Source organism: Natator depressus, chromosome 16 (genome assembly GCF_965152275.1).
Source record: "Natator depressus isolate rNatDep1 chromosome 16, rNatDep2.hap1, whole genome shotgun sequence".
Classification (NCBI taxonomy): domain Eukaryota; kingdom Metazoa; phylum Chordata; order Testudines; family Cheloniidae; genus Natator; species Natator depressus.
In genome coordinates this window covers 3,577,304-3,588,422 of record NC_134249.1, presented here as the reverse complement: position 1 = coordinate 3,588,422, position 11,119 = coordinate 3,577,304, and positions in this window count along the sequence as shown.

Genomic DNA, 11,119 nt, shown 5'->3' with positions numbered 1-11,119 from the left:
GTCTGTATCTGCAAAAAGAAAAGGAGTACTCATGGCACCTTAGAGACTAACCAATTTATTTGAGCATAAGCTTTCATGAGCTACAGCTCACTTCATAGACTATCAGGGTTGGAAGGAACCTCAGGAGGTCATCTAGTCCCAATCCCCTGCTCAAAGCAGGAACCTCAGGAGGTCATTTAGTCCAACCCCCTGCTCAAAGCGGACCAATCCCCGATTTTTGCCAAGATCCCTAAATGGCCCCCTCAAGGATTGAGCTCACAACCCTGGGTTTAGCAGGTCAATGCTCAAACCACTGAGCTATCCCTCCCCACAACATCATATGCATTCAGTGGAAAATACAGTGAGGAGATTTATATACACACAAAACATGAAAAAATGGGTGTTTATCATACACACTGTAAGGAGAGTGATCACTTAAGATGAGCTATTACCAGCAGGCGAGCGGGGGGAGGGGGAGGGGGGGAGAAAACCTTTTGTAGTGATAATCAAGGTGGGCCATTTCCAGCAGTTAACAGGAACATCCAAGGAACAGTTGGGGGGTGGGGGGGGGGGAATAAACATGGGGAAATCGTTTTACTTTTTGTAATGACACATCCACTCCCAGTCTCTATTCAAGCCTAAGTTAATTGTATCCAGTTTGCAAATTAATTCCAATTCAGCAGTCTCTCGTTGGAGTCTGTTTTTGAAGTTTTTTTGTTGTAATATTGTGACCTTTAGGTCTGAAATCGAGTGACCAGAGAGATTGAAGTGTTCTCCGACTGGTTTATGAATGTTATAATTCTTGACATCTGATTTGTGTCCATTTATTCTTTTACGTAGAGACTGTCCAGTTTGACCAACGTACATGGCAGAGGGGCATTGCTGGCACATGATGGCATATATCACATTGGTAGATGTGCAGGTGAACGAGCCTCTGATAGTGTGGCTGATGTGATTAGGCCCTGTGATGGTGTCCCCTGAATAGATATGTGGACACAGTTGGCAACGGGCTTTGTTGCAAGGATAGGTTCCTGGGTTAGTGGTTCTGTTGTGTGGTGTGTGGTTGCTGGTGAGTATTTGCTTCAGGCTGGGGGGCTGTCTGTAGGCAAGGACTGGCCTGTCTCCCAAGATCTGTGAGAGTGGTGGGTCGTCCTTCAGGATAGGTTGTAGATCCTTGATGATGCGTTGGAGAGGTTTTAGTTGGGGGCTGAAGGTGACGGCTAATGGCGTTCTGTTATTTTCTTTGTTGGGCCTGCCCTGTAGTAGGTGACTTCTGGGTACTCTTCTGGCTCTGTCAATTTGTTTCTTCACTTCAGCAGGTGGGTATTGTAGTTGTAAGAATGCTTGATAGAGATCTTGTAGGTGTTTGTCTCTGTCCGAGGGGTTGGAGCAAGTGCGGTTGTATCGTAGAGCTTGGCTGTAGACGATGGATCGTGTGGTGTGATCTGGATGAAAGCTGGAGGCATGTACGTAAGTATAGCGGTCAGTAGGTTTCCGGTAGAGGGTGGTGTTTATGTGACCATCGTTTATTAGCACCGTAGTGTCCAGGAAGTGGATCTCTTGTGTGGACTGGTCCAGGCTGAGGTTGATGGTGGGATGGAAATTGTTGAAATCATGGTGGAATTCCTCAAGGGCTTCTTTTCCATGGGTCCAGATGATGAAGATGTCATCAATGTAGCACAAGTAGAGTAGGGGCATTAGGGGACGAGAGCTGAGGAAGCGCTGTTCTAAGCCATAAAAATGTTGGCATCCTGTGGGGCCATGCGGGTACCCATAGCAGTGCCACTGACTTGAAGGTATACATTGTCCCCAAATGTAAAATAGTTATGGGTGAGGACAAAGTCACAAAGTTCAGCCACCAGGTTTGCCGTGACATTATCGGGGATACTGTTCCTGACGGCTTGTAGTCCATCTTTGTGTGGAATGTTGGTGTAGGGGGCTTCTACATCCATAGTGGCCAGGATGGTGTTTTCAGGAAGATCACCGATGGATTGTAGTTTCCTCAGGAAGTCAGTGGTGTCTCGAAGATAGCTGGTAGTGCTGGTAGCGTAGGGCCTGAGGAGGGAGTCTACATAGCCAGACAATCCTGCTGTCAGGGTGCCAATGCCTGAGATGATGGGGCATCCAGGATTTCCAGGTTTATGGATCTTGGGTAGCAGATAGAATACCCCAGGTCGGGGTTCCAGGGGTGTGTCTGTGCGGATTTGTTCTTGTGCTTTTTCAGGGAGTTTCTTGAGCAAATGCTGTAGTTTCTTTTGGTAACCCTCAGTGGGATCAGAGGGTAATGGCTTGTAGAAAGTGGTGTTGGAGAGCTGCCTAGCAGCCTCTTGTTCATATTCCGACCTATTCATGATGACGACAGCACCTCCTTTGTCAGCCTTTTTGATTATGATGTCAGAGTTGTTTCTGAGGCTGTCGATGGCATTGTGTTCTGCTCAGCTGAGGTTATGGGGCAAGTGATGCTGCTTTTCCACAATTTCAGCCCGTGCACGTCGGCGGAAGCACTCTATGTAGAAGTCCAGTCTGTTGTTTCGACCTTCAGGAGGAGTCCACCCAGAATCCTTCTTTTTGTAGTGTTGGTAGGAAGGTCTCTGTGGGTTAGTATGTTGTTCAGAGGTGTGTTGGAAATATTCCTTGAGTCGGAGACGTCGAAAATAGGATTCTAGGTCACCACAGAACTGGATCATGTTCGTGGGGGTGGAGGGGCAGAAGGAGAGGCCCCGAGAAAGGACAGATTCTTCTGCTGGGCTAAGAGTATAGCTGGATAGATTGACAATATTGCTGGGTGGGTTGAGGGAACCACTGTTGTGGCCCTTGTGGCATGCAGTAGTTTAGATAGTTTAGTGTCCTTTTTCTTTTGTAGAGAAGCAAAGTGTGTGCTGTAAATGGCTTGTCTAGTTTTGGTAAAGTCCAGCCACGAGGAAGTTTGTGTGGAAGGTTGGTTTTTTATGAGAGTATCCAGTTTTGAGAGCTCATTCTTTATCTTTCCCTGTTTGCTGTAGAGGATGTTGATCAGGTGGTTCCGCAGTTTCTTTGAGAGCGTGTGGCACAAGCTGTCAGCAGAGTCTGTGTGGTGTGTAGATTGTAATGGGTTTTTTACCTTCAGTCCTTTTGGTACGATGTCCATCTGTTTGCATTTGGAAAGGAAGATGATGTCTGTCTGTATCTGTACAAGTTTTTTCATGAAGTTGATAGATTTCCACTCCATACGGCTAAATGCAGTGCCTTGCATAATGGCAGGTTTCAGAGTAGCAGCCGTGTTAGTCTGTATTCGCAAAAAGAACAGGAGGACTTGTGGCACCTTAGAGACTAACCAATTTATTTGAGCAGAAGCTTTCGTGAGCTACAGCTCACTTCATTGGATGCATTCAGTGGAAAATACAGTGAGGAGATTTATATACACACAGATCATGAAAAAATGGGTGTTTATCATACACACTGTAAGGAGAGTGATCACTTAAAATGAGCTATTACCAGCAGGCGAGCGGGCGGGGGGGAGGGGGGGAGAAATCCTTTTGTAGTGATAATCAGGGTGGGCCATTTCCAGCAGTTAACAGGAACATCCAAGGAGCGGTGGGGGGTGGGGGTGGGGGAAATAAACATGGGAAAATAGTTTTACTTTGTGTAATGACCCATCCACTCCCAGTCTCTATTCAAGCCTAAATTAATTGTATCCAGTTTGCAAATTAATTCCAATTCAGCAGTCTCTCGTTGGAGTCTGTTTTTGAAGTCTGGGGGAGGGATAGCTCAGTGGTTTGAGCATTGGTCTGCTAAACCCAGAGTTGTGAGTTCAGTCCTTGAGGGGGCTATTTAGGGATCTGGGGCAAAAATTGGGGATTGGTCCTGCTTTGAGCAGGGGGTTGGACTAGATGACCTCCTGAGGTCCCTTCCAACCCTGATATTCTATGATTCTTTTTGTTGTAATATTGTGACCCTTAGGTCTGAAATCGAGTGACCAGAGAGATTGAAGTGTTCTCCGACTGGTTTATGAATGTTATAACCTGGTGAGCCTTCCTGTGGACATTTCAGACAGCCTGTAAGTAATGGCTGCTATGACTCTGCAAGGGCATGCGACCAGCCCACATGACTCAGGACTCCATTTTGGAGGTCTGTATTTTTCCACAAACTGGGCTGGGAACTGCTTTTGAACCAGGGGTTCCCACCATATGCTAAAGCTATATAAGGCAGGCAGGGACATCATCTGTTGTGTTTCCTTCCCCACTCAAGAGAACTCCTGGAAACACCCGAGGAAGAAAAACTGAACTGGGGAAAGTGCTGGACCCAGGCTAAGGGATTTCTAGCCTGAGTATGGAAACCTGGGGATCCCCAGCTGCAAAGCAAAGGCAGCTTGTCCCTTAGGAATGTGCGAGCCTGCTTGTATCATCAGCCAGGGTGAGAATTTGCTAATTCATATCCTATCTTTCTAGTATCTCAGGCTTAGTTTGTGGTTTTGTTTATTTATTAGGTAATCTGCTCTGATCTGTTTGCTGTCCCTTATAATCACTTAAAATCTAACTTTCTGTAGTTAATAAACTTGTTTTATATTTTAACCTTAACCAGTTTGCCTTTAAGTGAAGTGTCTGGGGAAAAATCTCAGCTTGTTTACCACAAGTGTGCATATTCCTCTCCATGTCGAGGGAGGGATGAACATATTTCTGAGGATCCCTGTGCAGTGCAAGATGATATAACTTTTGGTTTATTCTCCAGTGGGGAGATGTAGGGGGAGGTGCGAGCCTGGGGAGCTGGGAAATTGGCTGGTGTCTGCTGTGTGCACTCAGGTAGCCCAGTTTGGGTGAGTGGTGCCACCTGCTGTCTTGTTGGGTGATAACAGGGCCTGAGGAAGGCTGGTTCTGTCCCCAGCACAGTTGTGTGTCTTAGAGAGGCACAGCAGTTCCCACAGCTCCCAGACTGCACCCCAGGAGTGACAACTCATCACACCACTGGCTATCTCCAATCAGGCACCTAAATGCCCCCGGAAGTTCCCCGCTAAACAGGGCCTGACTTCAGAGCTGCAGAGCACTTACAGTGAGGTTTGTAGGCGCTGAGCACCCTCAGCAACCAGGCTGCTTTTATTTAGATGGCCCCAGCCTGGGAGATGTTGACCTTACCCCAGACCCTCAAAGGCATTTAGACACCTCGTCCCCATTGATTTCACTGGAAGGTAAGAGCCCAAATAACTGTGAGGATCTGGAGGACCTTTGTGCCTTATAGTTCCCCCTTTGTAAAACAGAGCTAGTGGTCCTCACAGGTGGTGAAGTTCAGTTCCCTAGTGCTTGTGAAGAACATTACAGTCCATTGGCGAACAGTGCTCTAGGATTCGTAGGCACAAAGGATTCTTTTCCAATAATTTTATTTTAAAGTGACACCGTCAGGCTAACAATGATGTTACAAAAATATCTTGTGTTTTATTAATAATGCCTTCAATTATTTACACTGAAAAAATCAACCCTTTCCTGTCCATAACTATTGCTGTGTGTTTGATTGTTACGGGCCATTGAGTTTCAGTGAAACCAAACTAGCCAGTTTCACTTCCGGGCTCACCCCACAGGGTTTGGGTTGCAGACAATGCCGGGGAACGTGCACCTCGAAACAAAGGTCGTTTTCAATTAACTGGAAAAGGGAAAAAAAATCACAGAAATAATTCTAGTGCTCTTTGATTGGGTAAAACCCAGTTGTTAAAATGTTGGTCTTAAGGCCACCTGACAGTTGCTCCACCATTGTTTGTCCTGCTCCCCGAGTGGTGGGAATGGGGGTCAGAAATGTTCTGAATGATTAACATGGTATTTATTCAGAGCTTTTCAGAATGTGACCTCCCAGCACCAGGCTGTGCCGTCCAGGCTCCCCTAAGCTCCTGACAGATTGAGAGAGACACGTGCAAAAAAGATTTCTTGCCCATGCTGCAACCTGGCAGGCCGATCTCACATCAGAGCTTCCTTTGGAGAGCTCAGCTCATGCTAGAAACACTGTCAGTTTTGTGCACCTCAGTATCCAAGGCTGAAATTATAACATATTCCAGGGATCCAACTTCTCTTATGAAGAGGCTGAAGTTGGCTTCTTTTATTCTGGGATTCAAATGATTCATTTTAAAATACTGATCATCCTACAGTGGCATAGGATATTTATACTGTGTTCTTGGGTCTGATCCAAAGCCCACTGAAATCAATGAGAGTCTGACTTTCATGGGCTTTGGCAAGGATGTTGCATGTTGGCAAGGATACAGCTCTGTATCTAATCTGTAAAATGTCTTGAGTTAGCTGGCGGGAGGTGACTATTAACAAAGTGTGATGAACTATCTCCTTCCATTCCTCTTTGCATGGTTCATGTTTAAGAGGATTGTGTCCATTTCAAAAATCATCTGTTGTAAACAAACATGTCTTCACCGCCTGAGATGATACCAATAATACCTTTTAACTGCCTCTCTGCATTTACAGCACTCAGAGCAGAGGAATGGCTGTTTAAAAGCAATGTTTTTCACTGGAATGATAATAAAATAATACTAAACTAGAATGTTAATTTCATAAAAGTTTGGGCTGCAGGAGGAATTTGGATGCCCAATTTGCATTACAATTAATTGGAATTAAGTGTGCAAATCCCAGAGGGGTCTTTGAAAACTCATGGCAATCGGGGGAAGTCCCGGAAGACTGGAAAAAGGCTAATGTAGTGCCAATCTTTTAAAAAGGGAAGAAGGAGGATCCTGGGAACTACAGGCCAGTCAGCCTCACCTCAGTCCCTGGAAAAATCATGGAGCAGGTCCTGAAGGAATCAATTCTGAAGCACTTAGAGGAGAGGAAAGTGATCAGGAACAGTCAGCATGGATTCACCAAGGGCAAGTCATGCCTGACTAATCTAATTGCCTTCTATGACGAGATAACTGGTTCTGTGGATGAAGGGAAAGCAGTGGACGTGTTATTCCTTGACTTTAGCAAAGCTTTTGACACGTCTCCCACAGTATTCTTGTCAGCAAGTTAAAGAAGCATGGGCTGGATAGATGCACTACAAGGTGGGTAGAAAGTTGGCTAGATTGTCGGGCTCAACGGGTAGTGATCAATGGCTCCATGTCTAGTTGGCAGACGGTATCTAGCGGAGTGCCCCAAGGGTCGGTCCTGGGGCTGGTTTTGGTCAATATCTTCATTAATGATCTGGAGGATGGTGTGGATTGCACCCTCAGCAAGTTTGCTGATGACACTAAACTGGGAGGAGTGGTAGATACGCTGAAGGGTAGGGATAGGATACAGAGGGCCCTAGACAAATTGGAGGATTGGGCCAAAAGAAATCTGATGAGGTTCAGCAAGGACAAGTGCAGAGTCCTGCACTTAGGACGGAAGAATCCAATGCACCGCTACAGACTAGGGACCGAATGGCTCGGCAGCAGTTCTGCAGAAAAGGACCTAGGGGTTACAGTGGACGAGAAGCTGGATATGAGTCAACAGTGTGCCCTTGTTGCCAGGAAGGCCAATGGCATTTTGGGGTGTATAAGTAGGGGCATTGCCAGCAGATCGAGGGATGAGATCGTTCCCCTCTATTCGACATTGGTGAGGCCTCATCTGGAGTACTGTGTCCAGTTTTGGGCCCCACACTACAAGAAGGATGTGGAGAAATTGGAGAGAGTCCAGCAAAGGGCAACAAAAATGATTAGGGGTCTGGAACACATGACTTGTGAGGAGAGGCTGAGGGAACTGGGATTGTTTAGTCTACAGAAGAGAAGAATGAGGGGGGATTTGATAGCTGCTTTTAACTACCTGAAAGGTGGATCCAAAGAGGATGGATCTAGACTATTCTCAGTGATAGCAGATGACAGGACAAGGAGTAATGGTCTCAAGTTACAGTGGGAGAGATTTAGGTTGGATATTAGGAAAAACTTTTTCACTAGGAGGGTGGTGAAACACTGGAATGCGTTAGCTAGGGAGGTGGTGGAATCCCCTTCCTTAGAAGTTTTTAAGGTCAGGCTTGACAAAGCCCTGGCTGGGATGATTTAGTTGGGGATTGGTCCTGCTCTGGGCAGGGGGTTGGACTAGATGACCTCCAGAGGTCCCTTCCAACTCTGATATTCTATGATTCTATGAAAATCTCCATTGTGGTCTGCACATAATTTCAGTGCAAATTGACAGTCGTCCTGTAACAATATCACAGCTTGGCTCTGGGGTAAGCCTCCAGCCTCTGTTTCTGAACAAGGCCCCGATTAAAGAACTGGGAGCTGGAAATAAATAACCAACTTCAGTCACCCTCTTAATGGCAAACAATCCCTGGCTCCATTAGATGCCAGTGGAGTGTGTAATGCCATCAGATGGGCTACCTCAGCCTTGTTATTCTCTTAGAGTGGCTAGGCTGGGGCATAAGGGGCTCATGAGGAACCCTGTTGGCCAGCTCCCAAGTAACATACATTGCTGAATGAAAACAGGAACAGGGAGCCACTAGAATGCCTAGCTGGGGCGCCTTGGAATAGCTTGGAGGCTTGCCTTGCTCAGGGACATGTGGTCCCTGGGGTGTTACTAAATCCCACAGTTGTCCAATCACGGTTAAATCAAAACTGTCTTTCAAATGAGCTTGTTGCTTTAAAGTAGCTAAGTCTGTATGGTGGGCTCTGTTGTGTGAGCTTGAGAGCCCCCCAAGAAATTGCAATGATGTTCAACTTTGCTAATGGAGAGAGAAACTCCCCGAGCAGCTCTCGAGCAAGAGGAGACCTAGGGCACTGTTTGCTTTCAGAATGGCCAGGTCTTCTGGTAAAGAAAAGCTATACAGTCGCAGCGAATCCTGCAGAACGGAGGGGGCTCGGGACCTGAACAGAGCCGCAGATTTGTACTAATCCAGTGGAACTTACAGAGAGTTCGGGTGCTGGGATAATGCGACCATTCCATGCGTGCTAGACTAAGTGCTCAGCCAGGCATAGTGTAAACTTCCACTCCACCGATGCATCTCACAGATAATCTGTTGAAGCCCCTGTTATTCCAATCCCACATGGCTATACCAGGGCACCCTGGTCATCTTGTTGTGAGCCTCAATCCAGCTCTCTCAATGCATTTCAGTCCTGACTTGCACCAACCCCTGCTATTCCAGTCCTGGGCTCCCCATGCATAGTTCTGCTGATGCCCCAGTCCTAGATCACTCTAGAGGTGACTATGGATCTGGCTACACTGCAATGTAAGCCCACAGTTAGGAGAACTTGAGTTATCAGACCCTGGGTTTATTAACCTAGGACTTGTGTCTACACTCATTTGTAAGCCCAGGTTAGGAATTGTTGAACCCTGGGTCCCAACCTGGGATTCCAGCATCCACACTGCATTATGTAGGCCCAGGCCCAACCACCCATGTCCTAGACTTCCTAGTGCCCTTCCAAAATGTGGCCACTCTAGCCCTTTGTTCGTGGTGCAGTGCGGGAAAACTTGAGTGTCCACCAAAACTGACTGACCAGAGGACAAAGAAAGTCAGACCATGGGATTATGGGATACTTTCAGCTAGAGGTGACACTTGTGGGGGACATGCGGGGTCACATGCTCTCCCAGATTTTCTGCTTGGCTTGTACTGAGCATGCTCAGTAACACTGCTGAAGCTGGTTGCCCTTACTTTGCTCCCCCACTGTCAGCAGGCACTCTGTTTTTAGTGGACTCCCAGATCATGAGTCCAGTGGAGCTGTGTCTACACTACAAAGCAACAGGGCTTGAACCCTGGGTCCTGGCTTGACTCAGGCTCAGACCTCCACCATGTGGGGTCCTGGGACCCTGCATCAGAGACCTGGGTTAGTGCAATTTGTGCGTATACAGAAGTGGGGTTAGGCTTGAACCTGAGTTCGCACCCTGGGTTTACATTGCAGTGTAGACACACCCTAAGTGTGCTGATGTGTGTGACAGTTTCCTGACATGGACAGATAGCCACTGGGGACTGGGTGGAGATCCTTAAACTCATTTCAATTGTATCCTAAGAGAAATACCCAGGGCCCTAGCAGAGAAAGGTGAGGACATTGGGCCCACCTCACCAGCTGGTAACCTGCAGTACAAGCCAGGGACAGGGAGGGAGCTCTGCTGTCAGTTATTTTCATTGGTACAAAATCTACAAACAAGCTTCTTTTCCAAAGCAGAGGGGCTGAGGATTTCCCTACTGCCCTGGGCACTGCACAGGGGCAATGATCCTGCCCCCATCTCACAGGCTGTGACGCCCTTTGTGAGGACTGTATAGTGTGGGCAATGTTCAGAGAGCCAAGGAGTCTCTAGCCAGACTCCTGGCTCTCATTTGCTTTCCCCTTGGAAGCACTGGTCCCACTGCCAGCAAGGTCATCCCTGCTGCTCAGCCTTCTCACTGCTTCCTGTTCCTGTAGCCCATACTGCTCCGATCCATCTGTCCTGCCTGCTGCTGCTCCCAGGTGCAGCCTTCCCAGCACAGTGTCCAGGATCTGAGTGCCAAGGGGGCATGGGTCAAGCTGTCCTCAGAGCGAGCAGGTTGTGCTGTCCCAGTGGTCTCGGGTGCTGCTGAAACACCATGGAGAAGGGTCCTGTGTCTGCTAATGGAAATTCACAGAGGAATGGGCTGGGTTCCAGCCTCATGTACCAGGTGCTGTACGGAAGGAAGCTGCATCCCCAAGGCTGCCTTACGTCCCCGGTGCATTGCCTTTGGAGCAGCTCTGACACATTCTGCTGCTGCTCTGAGGCTTCAGCAGAAAGTAGCAGTAAAGGGGTTGACATTTGCTCTGGAGTGTGTAGGACGATCCTGTGAGGATCTCAACAGAGTGAGGTTCTGAATAGGAAGAGGGGTGGACAGAGAGGTGCTGCCCCACCTAGGGGCTTGCGTGGGGCTGATGGACTTTTTGGCTCTGTTAAAAATACAAATCAGAAAAAAAAAATCACTCACTGGAGTCCCTGCAAGAGCCAGAAGAGATTTAATAGCTCACACCAGTTTCAGGCCTTGTCTACACTACACATTTTTGTCAACCAAAGTCAGCTTTCATCGGCACTCTCCTTCCACCAACAAAACTCTCCCTGCTTTGCTGACAAAAGAAAACCACCTCGACAAGAGGCTTAGAGCTTTTTTGTGGCAAAGTTCTACTGACAAAGTGTCAGTGTAGACACTGTGCTTGGTTATGTCACTGTAAATGGCCTCTGGGAGATGTCCCACAGTGCCCATCCTGACCGATCTGGTCAGCAGTTCGAAT